Source organism: Anomalospiza imberbis, chromosome 29 (assembly GCF_031753505.1).
Source record: "Anomalospiza imberbis isolate Cuckoo-Finch-1a 21T00152 chromosome 29, ASM3175350v1, whole genome shotgun sequence".
Classification (NCBI taxonomy): Eukaryota; Metazoa; Chordata; class Aves; order Passeriformes; family Viduidae; genus Anomalospiza; species Anomalospiza imberbis.
Genome location: NC_089709.1, coordinates 2068457 through 2091117, shown reverse-complemented (window position 1 = coordinate 2091117; position 22661 = coordinate 2068457). Strand labels below are relative to the sequence as shown.

Sequence of the window (22661 nt, the reverse complement as noted above, 5' to 3'; positions counted from 1 at the left end):
ACACACCAAAATTCCTGAGGGCAGGAGAACTAGGGGAACCTCCTGGGATCCCCATTTTTAACTGATGCAGTTAGGCTGGCACAACCTGCCATGAAAAGGCAGCAGGGAGCTGCTCCAACCTGCCCGTAAGGATCCGGGAGGATGTGCAGGAATGGCTTTTGGTGACTTCCCTGGATATCTGCTCAGCTGATGCTCAGCAGCCCCTGTGCCACAGCCAGTCTTTGTTTACACCCTCAAACACTTATATATTCCCACATATATAACTCCCCAAAATATATATATATTCCCATACACATAACCCTCTCAAAATACACATATTCCCATATATATACCCCACCAAATATATATATATATATATATATTCCCACATGTACAGATAAACCCCCAAATACATATTTATTCCCATGTATATAAACCCCAAATACATACAACCCCTGCCTACATCGTATATACATATAATACCCCGAAATAAATAATCTTCCAAGCACACAGCTGGAAATCCAAGGGGAGATGGATGGGCAGAATACCCAGCTTTGGGGCTGGAGGGGCCAAGAGGGAGGCGCAGATTGCGGAGGGGAAGAGCCGTGACCGCAATCTCTCCTTCCTCTTTTTTCATGTTTCCTCTAGCAACGGGCTCGGGGCTGCAAACATTTGGATGCCAAACCCGAACTTCCCCACCTCGGGCTCCCAAACCAGCCCGCCGCTCCTCTGCCAGGTGCTCGTGGACTCCCACCCCAAACTAGGGAGACCCTAGACCCCATTTCCCAGAGCTGTGCCATGTCAGTCTCAGGGAGTCCCAAAACAGCAAGGAGCAGACAAAATTTTAAAGAAAGATAAAGAAAAACAGAAAAAGGGAAAAAAAAGGTTTTTCTCAATTTATTTCCATTTCCCCAGTCCACAAAACTAAAGCATCTCAGCCATGGCCCAGCTTTCAGTTTGCACCAGCCACTGGGAATATCCCCAAAGTTTAATTAGACCTGTTGAGCCTTTTCCAGTTGGGTTTCCTCTGGCTTGACACCAAGAGGTGGGAAGAACTGGGAGAGATCTCACTCCAAGCTGGAGCATCAGGCAGGATGGGCTGGCAGTTAAACACAGCGAGGAGCCCCAGCTCCCAACCATCCAGTGGTGCCAGAGTCCCAGCAGCACAGCACCAGGGGCTGTGGAAAGGGGGACAGGGGGAGGAAATCCACCTCCAGTGGCACGGGAGGCTCGGCTGCCCAGTGCAGAGGTGAGCAGTGACCAAGAACAATGGCACAATCCAGCTGTGCTGGGGCAACATGCAGAGCGTGACCACCTCCACCGGAGCTCCTCCAAACCCCACCGAAGGACGGCGTGAAGGCACCCCAGATCAAGGCAGGGTAGGAATTGTCGGGGCTCACAACCCTGCTCCACCAGGTCACCCTGCAGAGGCGCTGCCTCACAAGGGTCCCAGCATGGCACCAAACCCAGCCCCTGGATTTGGGCAGGGGAGCTGGAAGCCACTCTCCGGGGAAGGTCAGAGCAGCCGAGTGGCACAGCTGTCGCTGCAAGTGTTGCAACAGCGGCTGCCGGCCCTGCAAGGACCTAGGGGACATGAGGGGGCGTTGGGGGGGGTGGCACAAGTGCAACCGTTGGAGCCACCGAGTTTCACTCTCGCTGGCTGAGTTCCCCTTGGGCAGCAGAGATGCAGAACTGAAACCTCCAGCTGTATGGACGTGGGGGCGGCCGGAGGCGCGGGAGGTCTGGGGACCGGCACGGCTTTCGGAGCAAAGCCACGCACCACCACACCAGTGACCAAAGGCTGCCGGGGGACCAGGGGAAGCGTAAGAGCAGAGGCAGACAGGGGTTTCCTCTGGCTCACAGCGCCCATCTTGCTCCTGCCCTCTCTGCACAGCTGTTGCACCCAGCTCCTCGTGCTCGGCACATCTGGTGGGAGCAGAAATGCAGGTACCCACACCTGGGCAGGCTCCAGCTGGCATGTCCCCACTCCACGAGCCTGTCCAGGGGTTGACACTGCTGAAGGACAGTGCAATCCCAGTCCATTGGGCAAGTGCTGGTCAGCAGGAGCATGACTGCCTGCATGGAGTAGTCCCAGCACCAGCAGCACCTCCTAATGCAGGGAAACTGAGGCACAGAGAAGGGATGTGAACCACAGAGCTGGACACACAAGCATCCCCCAAACCCCAATTTCCTCCCCCTGAGCAAGCCATTCATCTCCTTGTCCCAACCTGCTGACATAGCAGCACAAGGAAGACTCCAAAACTGAGCCCCAGAACCCCCAAGAACATCATGGGGGCTCCTGTGAGAGCACAGGGATACCAAGATGTGGGTGCCCCGTACCCCAAGCACCCAGCGCTGGCCCTCACCCCGGTGACAGCGACAATACTTCAGGCCACATTGCCACCTGCTGGCACCACCCCTGGGGGCCAAGAGTGCTGGCACCTTCCTTGATGGGGACAGCAAGTGGCTCTGTGCTGGGTATCAGGTCTGGGTCCACGCCCAGGTTCGGGTACAACGGGCCACTGCCATATCCAACTGGAGCAGCCACTCCTCACTTTCCTGAATTGATTTTATCCAACTTCATGGCAACCTGGGACAGTGCATGTGGAACCCAAACCCATCCTAGAGGTGCCACGAGGGGCTGTGGGTACCCTCACCCTGCTCACACTCCCCTACTCTCTGGAGCCCCATGTGAAAGTGCTGCTCCAGGGGTGCAGGAGATCTCACAGCAGCAGTGAGAGCTGCTCCAGATCTGCAGTTCCAGCTCCTGCTGGCATTTCCAAGGCAGAGGCAAAGCAGAGATAGCACCATGAACTGTTTTGCCCTCCAGACTCCCCACAAACCTTCCTGATGCCCCAACAACCTCTCCTGTCTGATGCTGCCTCTCCCCAGAGGCCACAGATCCAATTCCCACCTCTCAGGCCATACTCTCCCTCTGTCACATGGTGGGGTGGATCCTCTGCCACTGCTCTGCAGCCATCCATGCATCCAGCCATCCAAACCTCTCACCCACACAAACCCCACACGAGGCACGGGGGAGTGGAAATCCCACCTGCACGCATGCTGACATCCACCAGCAATTCATCCTGGACACCCTGTGGCCACTGACTAACGCAGCCACCCCTGGGTTACACGATCAGAACTGGAGGAAAATCAACACAGAGTGTGGTTCCTCAACACAGACATCGAGAGCCACTGTCCCCAGAGGGCAGCAGGTCTGGGAGGCACAGCTCTTGGCACAAGGAGCAGGTGGGTGATGTTGGAAGGGACCCCACCCACAATCTCATCCCAGCACACCTGTACATGCACCTGGCCAGCAGCAATGGCCTCGTCACAGGCAGGGCTCACAGGTTTGCAGCCCTGCTGTGGATCCACGTGAGCGGCTCACGGGAGGCACCAGGAGCTGCTGTGTGCATGCCCAGCACGGGCAAAGCACACGGAGCCCGGGCAAGCGGGCACCAGCTCCTCTCACCTCCTGCTTTGGGAAGGATCCTGCAGTGGGCAGGTCTCCAAGGACCCCATGGGAGCTACCCCAGGCAGACACAGCACCTCTCCCTCCCAGAGCCTGGGTGTCTCCACCCTCGCTGGTGTCGAGGCCAGCTCAGCCCCAGCCTCAGCTCTGGCTCTGCCAGGTCCAAACTCCAGGGCCACGGGGTGAGGTGTGGCCGAGCAGTGTGTGCCGAGCCAGGTGGGGGGGACAATGCCATCACTAAGAGCAAAGCCCAGGCCCCTCACGGCCTTGCTCTGTCATCACCTGAGTCAGGAGCCACCAACCATGGGGACCTTCTTCATTGCCACAGCCTCGGCAGGCGGCTCGGGGCACCATCGGTCACTTGGCCTGGCCCCTCCCCATGGGAACCAAACAAACATGATCACCCGTGTCCAAAACTTCCCCCCCATCCACCTCCCCGCTCTGACAGGTGGGAGCAGGTCCTAAGACACCTCTCAGCTGCAACTGGGTGACATGCTGGGCTGGCAGAGGGCTTTGATCCCCCCAAAATCCCTTCCAACACCACTGCAAAGGCAGGAGGAGGAGGTGGGCACATGTGAGGTAGAGGGACCAGGCAAACCTCCACCTGCCCCTTGCTGCTGTCCCCATCCTGGCCCAGCCCTGCAGCCCTTGCTGGAAGCTGAGAGCTTTTTTTAAACCTGTTTGTAAGGGCAACTTGCAAACCACTAAAGAGAGCTCCTTGTGGGGAGCAGAGGGGCTGCTGTCAAACACCAGCACTGGGAGGCTCACACTTCATTCTGGGTTGTGCTACAGCCCCTCTGCTGTGTCCAGAGTGGAGCCAGCCATGGCCTCCAGCACCTCCAGCAGCCCCTCCTGCCCCTGTCCAGCACCCAGCCCAGCAGTGCCAGCCACGGACAGCAGCACCACCAGAGAAACCCCCGCAAGCAGCTGGAAAATCACCTGGCACAGACACGATCTGAGCCAGAGCCAGGGCTGCTCGGCCTTGGGAGGCAAAAAGGGTGTTCACCCCACAGCCAGTGTGCAAACCCTGACCCCTCACACACACTCGGAGTGCCGTGGCTGAGCACGGCTCTTCAGTGGCTGCAAAGGCAGGGTTGCATCCAGAAAAGCAGGTGTCACATCCTGATGGAGCAAGGCTTTGCCACCCAGCAGGGAAAAACCCTGAGCCAGAGGCAAAATCATCCTTGGGGTTACCCAAATCTCCCAGTTCAAGCCCCAGCTCTCTTTACATCCTTGGCAAATCTCTGTGGGGAAGGTGCCTACTCCCCAAACTTCAGATCCACTATTAAAAAAAAAAAAACCAAAAACAACAAAAAAAAAGATTAAAATATTTCTCCCCAGCGAGGTGCAGAGAAGCACACATTCGGTGCCATCGTCAGCAACTCCTACACCACCCCCCACGTACACCATTGCAAGGGGAGGGGGGAGCAGAAGGGGGTTCACAGGCACCTACAGAGAAAAAATAAGATTTCTGCGTAATTTGGTCAATCAGCCAACCAAAGAGCATGGATCCATAGGAGACTGTCCTGTGCTCCCCAAACAACACAGTCCCCCGTGGGGCAACAAAACCTCCGTGGCCAGTACTAGCATCACCTCCCTCTAACAGAACCACGGCAGCGATCCTTGGAAACTTCCAAATCCCAAATGCTGCTCCCAGTTTGAACACAGTGGCAACAGCAAATGCAAAATAAAAAATTAAAAAAAAATAAAAAAAGAAAGGGGGGGTTATCAAGTCTTGGAATCAACAGAAAAACTCGTGGTGCTGTCAAAGGAGACTCAGCAGAAGCCCATGGACCTCTGTATCCTCGGTGCTTCTTCCCCTGAAAACCCTTCAGTCACTAAAGGAAAATTCAGAGGGAAGGGAAGGGAAGGGAAGGGAAGGGAAGGGAAGGGAAGGGAAGGGAAGGGAAGGGAAGGGAAGGGAAGGGAAGGGAAGGGAAGGGAAGGGAAGGGAAGGGAAGGGAAGGGAAGGGAAGGGAAGGGAAGGGAAGGGAAGGGAAGGGAAGGGAAGGGAAGGGAAGGGAAGGGAAGGGAAGGGAAGGGAAGGGAAGGGAAGGGAAGGGAAGGGAAGGGAAGGGAAGGGAAGGGAAGGGAAGGGAAGGGAAGGGAAGGGAAGGGAAGGGAAGGGAAGGGAAGGGAAGGGAAGGGAAGGGAAGGGAAGGGAAGGGAAGGGAAGGGAAGGGAAGGGAAGGGAAGGGAAGGGAAGGGAAGGGAAGGGAAGGGAAGGGAAGGGAAGGGAAGGGAAGGGAAGGGAAGGGAAGGGAAGGGAAGGGGCTCATTGGCCCAGAAGCCAATTCCAACAAATGGAAAGTGTTTTGCTTTTTAATCTCATGATTTTTTTAGCTAATCTCGCCTTTGGAAAGGGACGATCGGCTCAACAGCAGGATGCTGCCAGGGGGATACAGCACGTGTGGAGTCCCAGCTGAAATGGAAACTCATGTCCTTGCTTTCCAATCCTGTCCTTTTGGGGTGGATTTATCCTGTTTTTTTCTCAGAACGAGTGTACGGAGCAGAGAAACTTTGGGAAACTTCTGAACAGGGGATTTTGCTGCATTTCTGTCTCTCTTTTCTGAAGAGGGGAGTTTTCTCTTTACAAAAAACTCTTTTCACTTTGAGTTTTTCACCAGTTTGCACAGGAGGATTTGGTGGTGGGAAAACCCTCCCCAGCCACTGCAGACCCTTCTGCTTCTGTGGGCTTTGCCCTCCTTGGGAGAAAAGCCAAGTCCTGTTCCTCACCTGCCCAGAGATCGTGTAATCACAGAATTACAAAATCATTTCAGTTGGAAAAGACCTTTAAGGTCAAGAAGATGATCCTTTTCCTGCTGCAAAGGAAGTTCCATTCTGGGGAAGTTCATAAAAATGAGACGTTTTAGAACTGAAAAGGACCACACACACCCAAAAATGTGTTTGTTTCCTTCTCCAGTCCTGGGCAAGACCTCAACAGGATCCAGCAGAAGGGGAAAACCAGACCCAGCAGTCCAGGAAAGGACAGGACCCTCCCCATGCGCCACCACCAGACAGCACACCGGAGCTGGGAACCAGTTGGAACCTCTTCACCCATCCAGACTCTCCCAAGCACGTGGAGAGCCAGAGGAGGGAGGAGGCCGTTGGATGCCATCCCCAGAGCCCATAAATTACAGCAGGGAACAGAGTTGCATTTGCCCTATTTCTTATCTGCTTGGAAATTGTGCTGCTTTCCCAGCTGCAAAGGCAGCTCTGTTCCCAAGAATTTCAGCAAAGCCATGACCTCTTTCCAGGATCGTACAGTATACGGTGGCGGGGAGCCAGGGCTAATTATAGGCACAGGAAAAGGGGAGAGAGGCATTTGGAAAAGCTCTACCTTCCCAGCCACAGGGAGCGGGGTAGCATGGCCACAGCCAAGCCCCTGACCGGAGCACCCCAAAGGGCTGCAAAACCCAGGGAAGGAGAGCAAATCCCAGGGATCCAGCCCTCCTGGACTTCACTATCCTCATTTTCTAGAAAGATGAGGAAAGATGATGGAAAGATGAAAGCCAGCATAAACCTCATCACACAATACTTCACAATTCCAAAGTGCTCTGGTGGAGAGGGGAAGCCCCCTGGGGGCAGCGAGACCCCCATTGCCCCGGCACAGGTACAGCACCACCCCAGCCCCAGCCAGAACCAGACCCGGAATCTGAGCGGCTCCCCCTGCAGAGACCCCATCTCCGGAAGGTGAATGATGCCACAAGCCCCTCACCGTGCCCTTGTGCCCCAGCACTGCCCAAAAGCACGACCCGCAGAGATGCTCCCCAGTCTGGAGGCAAATAAAGGTGCATTAATTTAAACGCCAGCCAAGGCTCTCGGGCAAAGCCACGTGCAGGCTTAGAGCCAAGTTCGTTGTCACTTGCTGAGCAATGTCACAGGAGCCACCTCCCTCCCTCGACCCACTGCAGAAGTGGACAAGGACATGGTGACACATGTGCCCACGAGACCTTCCAGCAGGGAGGAGGCCGGGCAGGAAAGTACAAAACAGGCAGCAACTCTTTTAACCACCAGGCTCCTCTTCAGAGCCACATTTCTGCACGAAACAAAACCTGGGGAAGGTAAAAATCCCACCTAATGTTTTCTTTGAGGAAGGAAAAAGACAAAAGCCAGGAACCTTCTCGCTTGCCACAATGGTTTTCATTTTCCACCAAATTAACTCGAGTCTCGACTCTGGCTGCCGGCAGATCCCCTCCCTGCCTGCTCGCTGCCGTGTGTGCCTGCGCATGTGGGAATGTGTGGGTGTGTGGGTTTTGTTTTGCTTTCTGCACCGGCTCTGCAGACCATCTCCTGCTCTCGCCCATCGCAGCCGGCAAGGCTCAGCCCAGCTCCATTATCCAGCAGGGTGGACTTCCCACTTCTCCAGCTGCAGCCTCGTGCGGGACCGCTCTCCTCCTCAAGAACCTCCAGAAACGAGGCTTGCAGGTATCCCAGCCCTCTGGGTGCTGCAGAGCTGTTGCCATTGCCAGTCACTCCGAGAAGGTCCCTACGCGGAGGGGAGGGGGCCAAGGCCGGGCGCCGCAAGGTGCTGGCACGGCTGTGCCCCCCGGGACGGGGCCTGGCAGCACCAAGCAGGGCACCAGCACAGCCTGCCAGCAGGAGAGCACCTCTCACTAAAGGAACGAATCTGCCTGCCCATGGGTCCAGCTGATGGCCTTTTCTAATGGTCCTGTGGCAGCAGGAAGGGGGATCGGTGCACACCAGGTTTGCCCTGCTCCTGGTGAGACCCTTGGGATCACCTCCTGCCAGCTTCCTGGATAACAACCCCAGCTAAAACCCTGCCCTTGGTGCCCGGCCCCGGTGCTGCAGGTGCTCCCAGAAACGCCGCAAAGACTGAACCAGCCTTGGCACAAACCACAACCAGCACTTTGTACACGACACCCCCCCTCCCCAGCTCCAACACTCCCAATGGGCACGTCAAGGAACGGACGGGAAGGCAAACAGAAACAACTTCCCCACAGTTCACACCAAAGAGCCCGGTACCGCCAGCACCCCCCAGCACCCACCCCACCCCAGCAGCAGGACGGAGCACAGACAGCCATCCCCACAGAGCCGAGCCCACCTCGCTGGCACTGCTGGCACATCCTGGTGGAGCACGCGGCCTCGGCAGGGCCAACACAGCCCCTTCCCACCCAGCTCCGCGGGCGCCGCCACGCACGGCTCAGCCCTAACGGGATAACAAGCTCACAATGAGATCCAAATGAAGGATTAGCGAAATACAGTTTAAAGAGATTAAGGCTGGGTGCAGCACTGAAACTTTTTTATTTATTTTTTTTTTTTTCTCCTGAGAGCCCAGCAGAGGTGAGACACAGATTAGAGCCAACATGGATGGAGCTGGCATTCGCCGCTGGCTCCAACGACTCGGGATGGTTTTCGCATTGCATTCGTGCAAAGAGGGGCCAGGGCTGTAAAAAGGATGGAGGAACACACAAAAAATGGCTCGTGGCGCCTGCAAGCCCTGCCCAAGGCGCTTCACAGCCAGCCAGAGGCTTCCTTCATCTCTCCCCTCCCACATCAGTCCCTTCCCATCTGCATCCCAGCTGTGCCCGATGCTCTCAGTCCCGTTCATAATGACTGTTGATGTTATCCGCCCAAGCCGGAGCCTTCCAAGGAGCCCCAGGGAAGCAGGTACTCAACTCTCATTCAGGGAAAGTTATTAATAGTAATTTCTTGGCTCTACACAGAGCAAGAAGTCAGCCCTGGCCTGGGAGAGCTTGGCGTGACTGCCAGCCCCACGTGCTCCGAAAGGTCAGGAGTCTGGTTCGCCCCCAAATCAAACGAGGATGTTTAAAATAGAAGGCAACACATCTGGGGTTGCTTTTTGGCTTGTTTTGACCACTGATATTTTTTTTCTTCAACCACCAACACCACAAATTTTCTCCTCCTGAGAAAGGGCAACGTGACTGTCGCCCCATCACGGGAACCCAGGAGTGGGAATTTGCTAAACCAGCCCCAAGAGTGCGAATGCCCGGGGAGAAACGGGCAAGCAAGGCTGGTGCTGGGGGATGGGCTCGTCCCAAGAGCAGTGGGGCGACTGCTCAAACCCACCCCTCATTTCAGCCAAGTCCTCAAAAGCCACGCGACAAGAGGGAGGTGGGGAGCTGAGAAACATCCCTGTTGAGAGACTACAAAACAAATCAAATGAAGATGTTTGGAGCAGATCCAGATGTTTATTAGTGACGCACATGGAGGTATAAATAATTATCCGGTAGGAATTTTGTTCACAGGCAGCTCTCCCTTATCTAATCAGATCTCAGTGCGACATGGCACCGGCCTCCCCCTGCTTAAAAAGTCTTGAGAAAACCAGATGTAAAATAAAAAAACCTCACTAAGGGCACCAATTTAATCCCATTAATCACTGGATACTGGGAGCAGAGCTGCCAGCACTCAGATCTCATCCAGGCACAGCTTAAGGGAGGATTTTTTCCTCCAGCAGGAGCACTGGCAGAGGGTCAGATCCTGCCCGAGGGTGCAGAGAAGGGCCAGGAGCCGAACCCTCACGCCCTGCCCCATGTCCAGCACCAGGCACGGGTAAAGTGGCATCTGTGGGGACAGGAGCCACCGTGGCATTGGCTGGGCCCCTCCACACCAGTGCAAGGAGCTGCACAAGCTCTTGCCTGTAAGAAACCAACTGCTTAAAATACACTGGCCAACAAACCCCTCCCTTGTCCGGCTGCGTGGTACCCACCGGCCTCTCCAGCACACGGACACTGCAATTACCTAAAAATAAATGGACCACAAACCTCGAGAGGCCAAATGGCTGAGGGGGATGAGGACAGCAGGGAACGTGCCCCAGCAGCACCGAGCCTGGCTGGAGGGACCAGCAGCCATGAGCGGCTGTCAGGCACCGCCACGAAGCCCAAGCCAAAGGGTTCACATGCAACCAAAAAACAGGTAGAAAAAGGGCTTTAATTGCTCAGAAAACACCACCTGAGCTGATTCTTCCTGGCTCTTAGCATCACCTAGCCCGTGGGAGGTGCCGGCCCACTGAGCTGCACCACCACCCCCCACATCAGCAGCCCCTCACCCTGCCAACCCCCCCAACTCACTGGAAATGCCGGCATTTCCGATGGTTTTCCAAAAATGTAACCAACCCAACCCACCATAGGAGAGGCTGCAGAGGGTTTTGCAGTGGCCAGAGAGGAGCAGTGTTGGAAACTTACTGTAGGAAATTGGCCGCTCGGCTCCAGCTCCTTGTCCCTACTGGTGGGAAAGTCTATAAATCTCTAATAAAGAAAAAAAAAATCCCCTCCCATTTTATTTCTTCTCTCTCCCCCCTTCCAAAGGATTGCGAAACTGAGAGGGCAGCCAGGGCTTGGATTCGCAGCATTTCTGAGTTCCTACAGAGTCTGGGCTCCCTGCCACCAGCAACAGCGGCTCTGGGGGTGTGGAAAAAGGGAGGAAAAAAAATAAAAAGAAGAAGAGGAGTAAAAAAATATATTTTAAAAGTCCTGTTTATTTTGGGGGATGAGAGAGAAAGCTTGCACTGCACAAAGCGGGGTGGAGGGGGAGCGAGGCTCTGGCACTCCTGCAGGCACCACACGTTTGGGAATCAAAAAGGCTTGGTTAAAACACCTCAATTTTGGGTGGGCATACTGAGCTTGCAGAGGATGCTCTTTCCCAGAGTGTGCATGGGCAATAAGCAGTCTCGTATAGAGGGAGGCAGCACCTCCCAGAGCAGCGGGACCCCCTCGAGGGCACCCATGGGTGCCAGCAGCTCTGCTCTGCCCTGCCCTGACGCGGCCCCGGGCGCTGGAAGGGGAATTACTGAAGACAGGCTGGAAGAAAAGCCTGCTCCAGCCGTGACCCAGATTCCCCTCCAGCCTGATCCCTCACTGAAGTCATAATCCTTGGAGGGCTTCTGGTCTTTTTTTTTTTTTTAAATACATCCCTGAGCGTTGCCATGGTGACGAGGGGGATGCTATAATTTCAGCATTATAGACTTCAGCGCGAGAACAGGAGGGAGAAGGTGGTGGAAATATGGATGAGCTGCACTGGTAATGCATTTTTAGGGACAAAAAGAATGAAAAAAAAAAATAAAAAAGAAAGAACCAAGGCAGCACCTTTGCTGGGGCAGCAGAGGCTGGAGGAGCAGGGCCATGTCACAGCTGAAGGGATGCAGGGGATCATGGAATCGTGGAATGGTTTGGGTTGGAAAGGACCATGAAGATGGTCTCGTTCCATCCCCTGCCATGGGCAGGAACACCTTCCACTAGACCAGGTCGCTCCAAGCCCTGTCCAACCTGGCCTTTGGAACTTCCAGTAATGGGGCAACCTAGGCAACCTCTGCTAGGGCCTTACCATCCTCAGAGGGAGAAACTTCTTCCCCATATCCCACCTAACCATGCCTTCTGTCAGTGTGAAGCTGTTCTCCCCTCATCCTGTCACTCCAGGCCCTTGTCCAAAGTCAATTCCAGCTCTCTTGGAACCCTTTAGGCACTGGAAAGAGCTCAAAGGTTTACCTAGAGCCTTCTCTTCCCTGGAATGGGGACCTGCTCCTGTGCCTTGGCCAGAGTATCCACTCTGGGGCATCGTTGGCGCAGCAGCTTCCCTGGGCTTAGGTACTCCAGACCCCGCAGGGCTTTGGGGGATGCAGGCTGCCACTCTGCCAGGACACAGCGACAAGTCCTAAACCCATCCTCCAGAAAACCTTGTGGAACCCGAGCAGGAATACCCTATTTTGGGGTGGCCTTAGCCCAGCCCTCCACGGCTCAGCACCCAGACAATGCCAAAACTTTACAAAGAAGCAGCTCTCAAAGAGCTGCCCTCCCCTTTTTACCTCTGTTTCCCAGCACCTTTCCTTTCCACCTGCAGGTCCCCAAGGTATCCCATTGCTAGCAGGATGTGGGAGACCCTGTTGGAATAAAACCCACCACTGCCTGTGTTTTTGCAAGGGCATGAGATACCTCTGGGTGTTCTTAACGTCCCACCACCTTGGTTCAGCCCTAGAGAGCCCCTGGGCTGATGTCTGTGAGTTTTCGGGCTGGTAGGTGACCTGTGACCCCACAGGTCAGGAAGGATGAACCAGGAACCTGATGGCTTCAGCCCCCCCACAGACCCTAGGGAGTTCAAGCTCTCCTGTGGCACAGAAATAGCAAAACTGTACGAGCAGAAGCCAAACAGTTTTAGGCACGTTTCCACCCCGCTCGCACCCCTTCCCGCCCCACTGCCGGGCACTGAACCGGCACCTGCTGTGACGAAAAATTTCCGAAAGACGCACAAATAAAAATAAGATCATACACAAACACCTCTGCCCAAAAACCCAGACCAACGGCCCATGACCCCATCACAAGAGAGACGGGCTGCCAGGGACTCACGGGGCCCCAAAGGAAGCCAGGCTGCCCCTGGGGATGCCAGGTCCACACCACGCACAAGTGGGGAGGTGAGAAAAAGCTCTGGTCTGGTGCATGGCACTTGGCACCACACCCTCCGGCCATACAGCCTGCACCCCTCAGCCTCTCTGAGGGGTGGGAGAGAGATCCTGAGCACAAAACCCAAGTGCCCAGTGTCAGGGGCACTGAGACATCCCTGTCTCAGTCCTGCACTGGAGCCCCGGTGCCTGGGCACAGCTCAGTGGGGATCCTCGAGGGGCGGCGTGATGCTGGGACAAAAGGGTCTCCTGAGCTCTAAAAGCCTAAATGAAACCACAGCACATCGCTGCAAAAGTGGGACCTCCAGGTGCAGGGTGGCAGCAGGTGCCAAGGACCCCCCACCAGGACTCAACGCGCTTGATACTCGCTGCAAAAAATCTTGTATAACCCCGGTGGAAAAAATATCGTGACTGCTCTGTTTCCGTGGAGCCAAACACCCGAACCACCACCTTCAGCATCTGACCTGTCAGGCCTTGGGCCATCAGAGCACTTTCAGCAGCGCCCCAAGCTCCAAATTTAGCCTCAAAGGTATTTATCTCTGAGAAGCAAAAACCAAAGCTTCATTTGCATAACAAAAAGACCCCGATGCTCGGTGCAAGTGCTGCTGGCAGGGCAGAGGACATGCAAAGCAGCCTCTCTCTCCAAGCAAAGGCGCTGAAGGTCACCCAGGCAGATGCTGAGCTCACCGTGGCTGGTCCTCTCCACTGGAAAGGACAAGGCAAGAACATCTTCCCATAAGGAAAGCATCTTCCCAACCTTCCCTCTTCCACCTCGTCCAGTCGGAGCAGGTCTCTCCAGCACAAAGGCAGGTGTGATATCCTGCTCGCTAAAGCACACACTCACATCTGGTCCTACAGCTGAAAGACCTGAGGGCAACCACCAGGACTTTTCCAAAGTCTCTCAATCTGTGTTGAGAGCTGGGCTCACCATTTTTCTCTCCTGGGTGCCAGTGGCCGGTGTGAGGACAGGCGGCTTTGTCCCCTCAGGAGCCCCCGGGGAAGCAGGAGGCGAGGTACCCAGCCCTTGGCCTTTCCCCAGCAGCACCCCAATGCAGCTCCCACGACCCCTGGGGCCCCCGGGAGCCACCAGGAACTCAGCCCAGCGGGACCTCCACCCGTCCCGTGGGAGCAGGAACAGCAGCTCCGTGCTCAGCTGTCGGACACCAGGTCAGCACCTGCTGCCACGCCGTGCCGGCGTGCTCGCAGCTCAAGCCAGCACCTGTCCCATTGTTCTGGGACAAAGTCCCTTCAGGAACTGGCGCCACCCGACCATCTCCTCCTTATCTCATGCTGACTGAATCCCCTCCTGCCCTGCCATCCTCACAGCTCACTCAAAGCTCAACTCTACCAAAACCTCAGGGCGCCACACCGAACCCAATAAAGCATTGCTGTGTCCCAGGCTGCTCCAAGAGCCAGATGTTCACCTCTCCCCCCCCGCAAGGAAATGCCAGCTCTGGGGAGAGGATTGATGGAGGAGCAAGAAGCAGCCACCAGCTGCCGCGGGAAGAGGCCTTGGCTGCCTTCACCACCAGATCTTGCTCCAACCATTTGTTCTGCTTCTATTTTCGAAAGCGCTGGGGCTCAGCACTCCGCAGATCCCAGCCTCCCTCCCAGCCTCCCCACCGCCGAGCAAGGCGACAGATTTCTGCTAAGAGGCAGCGCAGGCTCCACTCCCCATCTTGGCACGGCATCCATGCAGGACTGGGGATATTTTTGATCGAGCGAGCCGAGAGGTGCTAGTTTTCCCGGCGGCTCGTTGCCGGCGCGTGGGAAGGACGGCCGTGCCGAGTCAGGGAAGGTTGAGGATGGATACGTGATTGATCCCTTTGCTTAAAACCCTGGAGATTGGGCGTCAAATCCTCCTCAGTCATGCAAAGCGAGACGTCCAGCGGCACATGGAGCTCTCTGGGAAAGCATCACCCAAGGGATGAGGCTGGAGATAAGGCCTGACTTTGGCTGCATCCCAACCCCCTGAGCCCTTCCCAGAGCCCCCACACTGGTGCATGCTCTCAGAGGAGAGCTGGCATGCACACGCTGTCCATGTGATCCCAAATGCTGCTCCTCACCAGAATACTCAATGGAAAACTGCCCCAAGCCCACGTCCAGGTAAGCCCTGCCTTCACCCAACCCTGTTCCAGTTATTGAAACAAATTTGCTGCTACAGCAGGGTTTTCCTAGGGGCAGAGACATGTCTCCAGGGAACATGTGGTTTATCCCCTGGGATAAACCCAAGGGTTGGAATGAGATGATTTTTAAGATCCCTTCCCGCCTATACCATTCCACAAGTCTGTGATAACTGTGCCCAGAGGCACCTCCTCACCTCCATGGCCTCCCCAGTGGTGCCAGCACCAGAGACGCTTGGTGACGCACAAACCCCTTCCTTTCCCCCATGGTTCTTCCAGCAAGTTCTGAACCAGTCCAAGCACCACTTGTCAGGCTCCGTGTCCAACAGAGCCGAAGCCAGAGCTCCCTGCAGGAATTCCCAGCAGGAGGAGGGGGCTTGTGGCAGAGCCAGGCTGCAGCAACACCGAGATTTTAACAAACTGTGGGGTCTTCAGCCACCCCAACCTGCCACCCAACACTGAGCCGAGCAGCAGCAGGGTCCCCACCCAGAGGAGGTGTCACGGGTGCCACAGGACACTGCACCCCAGGGATGGACACCATTCCCAGCCACTGGCATTCGGACAAAGTGGCTGTCCCTCCCAGGGCTGGCAGCTCAGATGCCAGCAAGAAACCTGCAGGTACCAGCTCCACAGGGACATTCATCACGATACTTAGACAAAGCACGACAGCTCAGCCCTCACCTATAGTTACACAAACACACAGCCACTCTCTGCCTCTGGATGCCCAAAATGGGTGAAAAACACTCCTTTCTTGGCAGTCCCAAGCTTGCAGAAGGTCCTTCCCCGTGGATGCCACTGTGGACCAAGAGCACCCACGCCTGGAGCCCGATCCCTGCCATTCCCCGCCCCAGCCTCTCACCACAGTAGTTTATCTCCTGCTCCCAGCACTGAGCACAGCAGCTGCGGGGCAGGACAGTCTTGGTGACTGCCCGTGCAAAATGAAAAAAGGCTGGTCAGTCAAAATAATTTGTCCACATTCTTTATTGTAATTTTTTTCTTCCCTGCCAGTGGAAACTCCTGCTCCCGCACCATGTCTCAAGGTTACTGCTAGGGGTGGGGGAGGATTTCAGGTTTTACAACTGAAAAATTCCAGACAGAAACCCAGAAATGTTGCCAGTCTTTTACTGAACAGAAGTTCTTTATCCAATTAATTTATTTAACTTATATTTTTTTTTTTACACTTGATGCAGCAGGTTTAAGCAAACTCCCGCCCCTCAGATTTTGTCTGCTTTGATAGAAAATTCTCACTGATGCCATGAACATTTCCAATTCTCAATTTCCTTTTTAAGGAAAACCAAACCAGATGAATCTGACCCCACATATTTTCCCCACCTGCACGACATGGGATGTGTTCCTGGGTATGGCGCCTAGCGATTTTTCCCTGAAGTCTTCCAAAAATCGGAAAGGAAAAAATTTAAGAGTAAAAAGAAAAATTTCATCTTCAAAATAACAAGAGAAAAAAGATACTTTCGAAAAGGATGGAGGAAAGTCACTTTGTTCCAAAAGGCACTTCCATTTAGAAAAGAAGATGAAAACTTCCAAGCAGGGATATTTATAACCACTGATTATACCCATCAATAAAACCTTGCACCTGAAGCTCCACCACATCCTCTGGAGCAGGTACCTCCAGGCCCACAGCCTCAGCACCCTCGGGGCCATGAGCTGCAGGATCCATCACACACGTAGGTGCTGATAATCCCCCTATGGCAGAAGGAGAGGAGAAGGAGGAATGCCACTGGAAATCCTAAATTGATCCCTTGGCAGCCCTGGGGTGGGCTTGGGTCAAGGACCTGGCCCCAGGTGCCGTTTCCCAAATCTCGTTACTACTTTTTGGAGATGGAAAAAAAAGGAAAAAAAATAATTCAGGAGCCATGGATTTGTCCTGCCTCCTTCCAAAGAGAAAAAGGCTGATGCAACAGCAGTGCTGCAGTGGGAGGTCACCCTTCCCCACAGCCCCCAGCTCCCAGCCCGTGCCCCAAACATCCCAGCCACGGGGCTGCAGGCACCTCCTCCTGGAAGCGGTTTGGGGTTTGTGCCGGACGCTTGCAGAAAGCTGTCTGAAGCTCTGGAAAGAGAAACGATTCCTCCTCCTCCTCCTCCTCCTCTTCCTCCCTGCCCAGAAATAGGTCATTTAATTACCCCCTTTCCAACCCCAACCACCAGTGACTCAGGACAGGAGGTGGGAGTGCTTCCACCCTGCGCCAGCAGCAGCCCAAAGCCACTGTGCGCGGCTTTGACCTTGAGCCATTGTGCCAGCAGCACCGGGCTGACCGGGCACAGCCGGCACAGATGGCAGGGCCTCAGCTGCCCACCTCTGCATTCCAACTCGCGCTGGTCACCCACAGCAAGGAGGGTCGGGCCATGGGTGCTGCCGACCCCCTCCACGCGCAGCCGCGGGCAGGGCCGCGCGCTGCCTCCGGGAAAACCGAGGGCTGATCGCAATCTGGGAAATCCTACGCGTCCCGCTCAGCCCCGGCACGGTCCAGCCCGGCATGGGACACCACGGCAGCTCCTGGGTGGTGGCTGGAGCCTGACACATCCCAGCACAGGCACCATCCTGCCCTTCTAGCTTGTCCTCACCACGTGCACCGGGACACCGGGCCGGCACCGCTCCGGCTGCTCGGGCTTCGCGTGTGGCAGCGCAAGAGCAGCACCCACGCCTGCTCTGCTGGGGACTGGAGCACGGAGCTATTTAAAGTCCCACTGGGCAACATGGAAGTACCCAGCGCTGGGAACAGGCCCCAGCAGCTGTTCCAGCATTCCAGCAGTCAGCCACAACCAGGACATCTCACCATGACCAGAGCCCTCCGGGGGACACAGATGGTGGCAGCAAGGACCCATCACCATTGCATGCACCTCATTGTTCGCTTTTATATAGGGGAAGGTGCTCACCCATAGCTAAGAAGCACCCTGGGAATCATGGAGCAGCTGCTGTGTCCCTCCAGCCTTGTTGTGACCCACACAAAAACGGGCCAAGTTTCCCCAAAAAACTGTTCCCATGCAGCTCAGAGGCGCAAGTCCCCCAACTTTTGCGCCCCCATTTAAGAGAAAGCAAACCTAGACCCCACCCCCCCAAAATAAATCACTCCAAATTGGAGTATTTATCAAACCTCTGCTCTCCACATGGGCACTTTTTTTAGGATTTTTAAAGGATGCAGGCTCTTGTCTGTTTTGCAAGCAGTGGGGAGCTACAGCAGGGAGACACCAAGAGTGAGGGGAAAGGAAAAATTAAAGAAGAACCACAAGCATAGCTAAGTGGAGTGCAAGATGCAAACCGACAGATCCGGGGAGGCAGAGCTGCTGGCAGGCAGACGGCGAGATCCATCTTGAAAGCAAAAGCAAACTGCTGCTCACACAGGCAGAGGGAAAAACCTAGAGGTCTTCAGCACTGCCTGAGCTCTGATCAAACAAAGTGATTAACAAATCTCAGCTTTTTATTTAAAGCTTAACTAATTAGAGGAAAAAAGGAAAGGAAAAAACAAAACCAAACCCCTGAGAGTCACATCGAGTGGGGAAGTCCCAGTGTTGGGGGGAGGTGAGGGGGTGATGCACCCCACAGTCCTGCTGGCCCAAGGAGAGGGCAAGCACAGCCAGGGCTCACCCCATGGCACCAACACGGCCACGCATTTCCATCCCTCCCCAGCCTTCCTCCTCCTCCCCCTTCCTCCTCCTCACTTGCTCTCTGCTCACCACGGAGGGCTCAGCAGCAGAGCCAAACCTTCCCGGGAGCAGGACTGTCATCTACAATAGAGTCACCTCTGAACCCGGGACAGCTCAGCCTCCAGGAACTGCCAAAATAGCGATAAAAATAAGAAAGAGCCCCTGGCCTGAGGAGTTCACCCTCCAAACAGATGGGATGGCGGCGGGGTGAGGCAGGGGGATATTTTTAGCTCTGGCTGCAGATGGGGAAGTCCGGCACAGCATCGACACGGCAGCCCCATCGCCGCCGCCTGTGCAGCTCACCGTGGCTTGGGTCACCTCCATGTGCACTCCCGGGTATTAACAGGATTTAATGGGATGCTGCCTGCTCACTTCCTGAGCCTCAGGCACCACCTTCCAGGGCAGCTCACACCGTCACAGCTCCACATGGCAGCTCACCACCACTGCCGGGGGCACCCAGTGGGGCAGCAGTGCTCCAGGGGAGCGGAATCAATGTCAGCAACCCACAGCCTGCTCCCTCTTTCCCCTTCGCTCCCAAAAAGACCGCGTCCCTGCAATCCATCACAGAGGAGAGATGCCACGCAGCATCCCATGGCGGGTTCCTCCCAGCACGCTCCAGGCGATGCCAACCTGACCCTGGCAAGCACTCTGGCTTGGAAAAAAAGAGGGAAAAGCAATTTCTGCCCCTCACCACAGACGCTTTTTTAGGTTCAAATGACTCGCCCAGGGTGTTAGACGCATAGCTTGTAGCTGAGCCCTCCGCACCTAACCGAAGCCCTCCTGCTCCTCCGGGATGTGCCAAGCAGCATCTCCCCCCACCCTCACGTCCATCCTTCCTTCGCGAGCCAGGGCCTGCACCAGCATTGACACCTCCCTGCCGGGCAGCTGCCGCCACCAGCTCCCGGCACACGCCGGCACCGCGGCAGCTGGGTCCCGCTCCCATACTTTTCGTCCGACACTTTCGGCTTTGTTCTCCCTCTCACAAAGCCGCCGTGAGGCTGCCCTGGCAGCACGAAGGGACCTTGAAGTGGATGCAGTTTATGACCATATTTAGGCTCCTTTATGTTGCCAGAGTCACAGTAAAGGGCTGCAGCATTAAATGAGACTCAGACCCCACTTGTTTCACTTGGCAGCCTGGGAAAAATCCACCCCGGGTGACTCCAGCACCGTCCATGCCTCCACCCTGCCCGCTTGGGGACAGCACAAAATAGCAACAGCCCTTTCCAGCTCTGCAGTTGCACTTCCCAAGAGGAGCCAGGAGCCCCATACCAGTGAGGAGGGGGGAATTAAACACATTAACCACCTCCCCCGTTCCGAGAACACCACCAAAGCATGGGGAAGCAAAGGGACATGCCCAAGGTCACCTATTGACAAAGCCAGCACTTCTCAAGGTCCCAAGAGCCCCCCAGCAGGACTGAGCACACACAGGGACGTGACCACTCAGCATGAGGAGCCCCCAAGCTGGTTTGTGCTGGGGGAGAGCCTGGGCAGGAGTGGAAGCCCTGAGCCACCTGACACGGGAGCTAATGCCCCTTCAACATGAGCACGTTAAATCCCTGCTGTGGCAGAGGCACCAGCGAAACCCGAGCAGTGGCCCCCACCGCCGCTGCGGGGACATCGGCCACCTGCTCGGAGCCGGCACAAGTGCAGATGCCTCAGCTCGGCAAAGCCGCGACAACTGCAGGGGCTGAAGGGCAAGGTGGTGGGAGTGGAAAGGAGAATCCATGAGGCCCATCCACAGGTCTGTGACCTTCAGGAGCCCATGGCGGTGATCCTGAGGGCAGGGAGAGCAGCTTGCTTTGGAGCTCCAAAGAGACAGGGGCAGCTCAGCGCTCCCACATCAGGGCCACCAGCACCAAATCAGCTCAGGGAAGGAAAGAACATAACAAGAATAACCCTTACCTACACCCAAAATCTGCACCCCTGGCCTGATGAGCGTCCCCGTCTCACTGAGGCCAGCACAGCCCCTTCCTCGTCAGCAGCAGGATTTCAGGCTGGCTGTCCTGGGACAGTGGTTTGAGAACATCCATCTCGGCGAAGCAATGCCAGCCCAAAAATCCATACACGGCCACGCACTGCAGGAGAAGGGGCTTTGGAGGGACAGGATCGGGCCTTCCCAGGGTGGGGGCAGGCAGAAGCGCTGATCTGAAGTGCCGGGGGAATTTGCAGCAGCACAGGTGTCCCTGTCCCTGCCCAGACCCCTGGCCACAGCAAGGAGGAGTCACTAGCCAAAACCGCGTGGCAGCTCTGACACTTGTGGAGGATTAGGAGGAGGGGACAGCCCAGCTGGTGGCCGTGCAGAGCTGGGGGTACCATGGGGCTCCACGGGTGCAGGGGTAAGAACCAGCGTGTGTGGCACAACTGACCGTGTGCTGCTCTTGTGCGTGAGGGGAGAAAAGGAAAATAAATAAAAGAATAAAAACCAACGACAAAGCCAACGGGGCTTGGGAGCTGCAGGGAAGGGATAAGCTGCGGTCGAACGGGCGTCACAGATGCCGAACAGCCGCAGATGCCGGACGCCCTGTCACCGCATCCCCGCTCAGCATCGCCGGTCCCTCCGGCCAAGGAAGCGCTCGGCACCCCGGGGAGGCCGTGGCCGCGGTGACGCGGTTTGGCCCCACCACGATACCGGGCTCCGGCCGCTGCCGGATGGAGCTGAGGCGCTGAGCCCCCCCGGACAAACAATCCCAGCTGTCGGCTCCGGAGCCGGCGCACGGCCAAGGCATGGACGCTCCAGGACTCGATTTACCGCCGGCTCTCCCAAAATCTGCTCTTGCCAATCAAACCGCAGCCCCCATCGGCACCCGGAGCCTCGCCGGCGGGTCCCCCACAGTCCCCATGTCATCACCCTATGTCATACCATGGAGGGCAGCCCCCAACCCCCGAAATCCACCGGGCCCTTCTCCTCCCTGCGTGCCGCCAGGCCGCAGCGGGTCCCATTCCGGGGTGGACGCAGTGTCGCGGGTGGGCTCGTGGTCTGTCACCACGGGGGTCTCACGGGGACACTGCCCACTGCCCCGGAGCGGGGTGGACACCCCCAGTGCTGCCCCCACCCCACCGGCAGCACCCCGCGGGACCATCCCCGTGTGCCGCACCCGGCACCCGCATCCCCCCGGTGTCCCGCGTCCCTCCGCGTCCCGCGCCGCCCTCACCTGTCCCCGCAGCGCCCAGGCCGAGCCGCCACCTCTTCCCCTTCCTCCCGCTCCCTCCTTCACCTCTGCACCATTTTGGTGACGGTTTGTTTTGAAGCCGAGGGGGGAGGAGGGAGAAGGGGGGCGCGGGGGAAGGATGTGCCGCTGCCGCCGCCGCCGCCGCCGCCGCCGCCGCCGCTGCTCCCGCCCCCGCCCATCCCCGCGCCTCGGGGCGGCTCCGTGCGGCGCGGGGGTCGGTGGGGAGGGTCCCTCCGCTCCCCCCAACCCCAAACACCGCCGGGCGGAGCGGGGCTCCGCGCCCCGCCAAGGCCTCCCGGGGAAGGAGATTGGGGGGGGGGGGGGGGGGGTGTCGTTCTCGGAAGTAAGCGCCAGAATCGCGAAACGTTAAAAGAAATCAAAAATAATTAAAAATAACAATTAGAAAGAGATGGGGAAAAAAAAAAAAAAAAAGAGAGAAAAAAGAAAACCCGACGGCGAAGAAGCGCGAGAGCGGGAGGGACCCACCTGAGCGGGGCGCGGACCGGCCGCTGCCGGGGCTGCGGCGGAGCCGGCGGGGAGCGACCATGGCCGGGCCCGGCCCAGCGTCAGGGGCGGCGGCGGCGGCGCGGGCGGCCAATGGCCGCGGCGGGGGGGAGCGAGCGGGGCCGGGGGGGACGGGGTGGGACCGGGGCCAAGGGGGGCTGAGCCGGGGGGGAACCGAGGCCTAGCGCGGCCGGGCCGGGGCCGGGGCCGGGGCCGAGGCAGGCGCGACGGTGCGCTGAGCCGGGGAGGGGCAATGGTAGCCGGCGGCGGGGTGTGCTGGGCCGGGAGCTCCCCTGTGCCACCCTCAGGGTCTGGGCTGGCCCCACTCGGTTCCCCAGGGTGGGCAGGAGTGTCCGGCCCGGCCCCGCGGGGGGATGGGG

General features: G+C 56.9%; 1 protein-coding gene across 12 annotated transcripts in view; it reads right to left on the bottom strand.

Moving 5' to 3' along the window:
• MEF2D (myocyte enhancer factor 2D) overlaps nucleotides 1-22352 on the bottom strand; it is a 77520-nt gene extending 55168 nt beyond the window's left edge. For 2 of the 12 annotated variants that reach the window (XM_068175063.1, XM_068175069.1), the window contains exon 1: nucleotides 21760-21993. The gene's annotated coding sequence lies outside the window, so the exon portion shown is untranslated. Of the gene's footprint in view, nucleotides 1-10617; nucleotides 10640-20509; nucleotides 20532-21759; nucleotides 22007-22263 lie in introns of those variants that run through there. The other 10 variants (XM_068175065.1, XM_068175072.1, XM_068175073.1 and 7 more) reach the window with 10 other exon arrangements.
• Nucleotides 22353-22661: the final 309 nt, after the last annotated feature.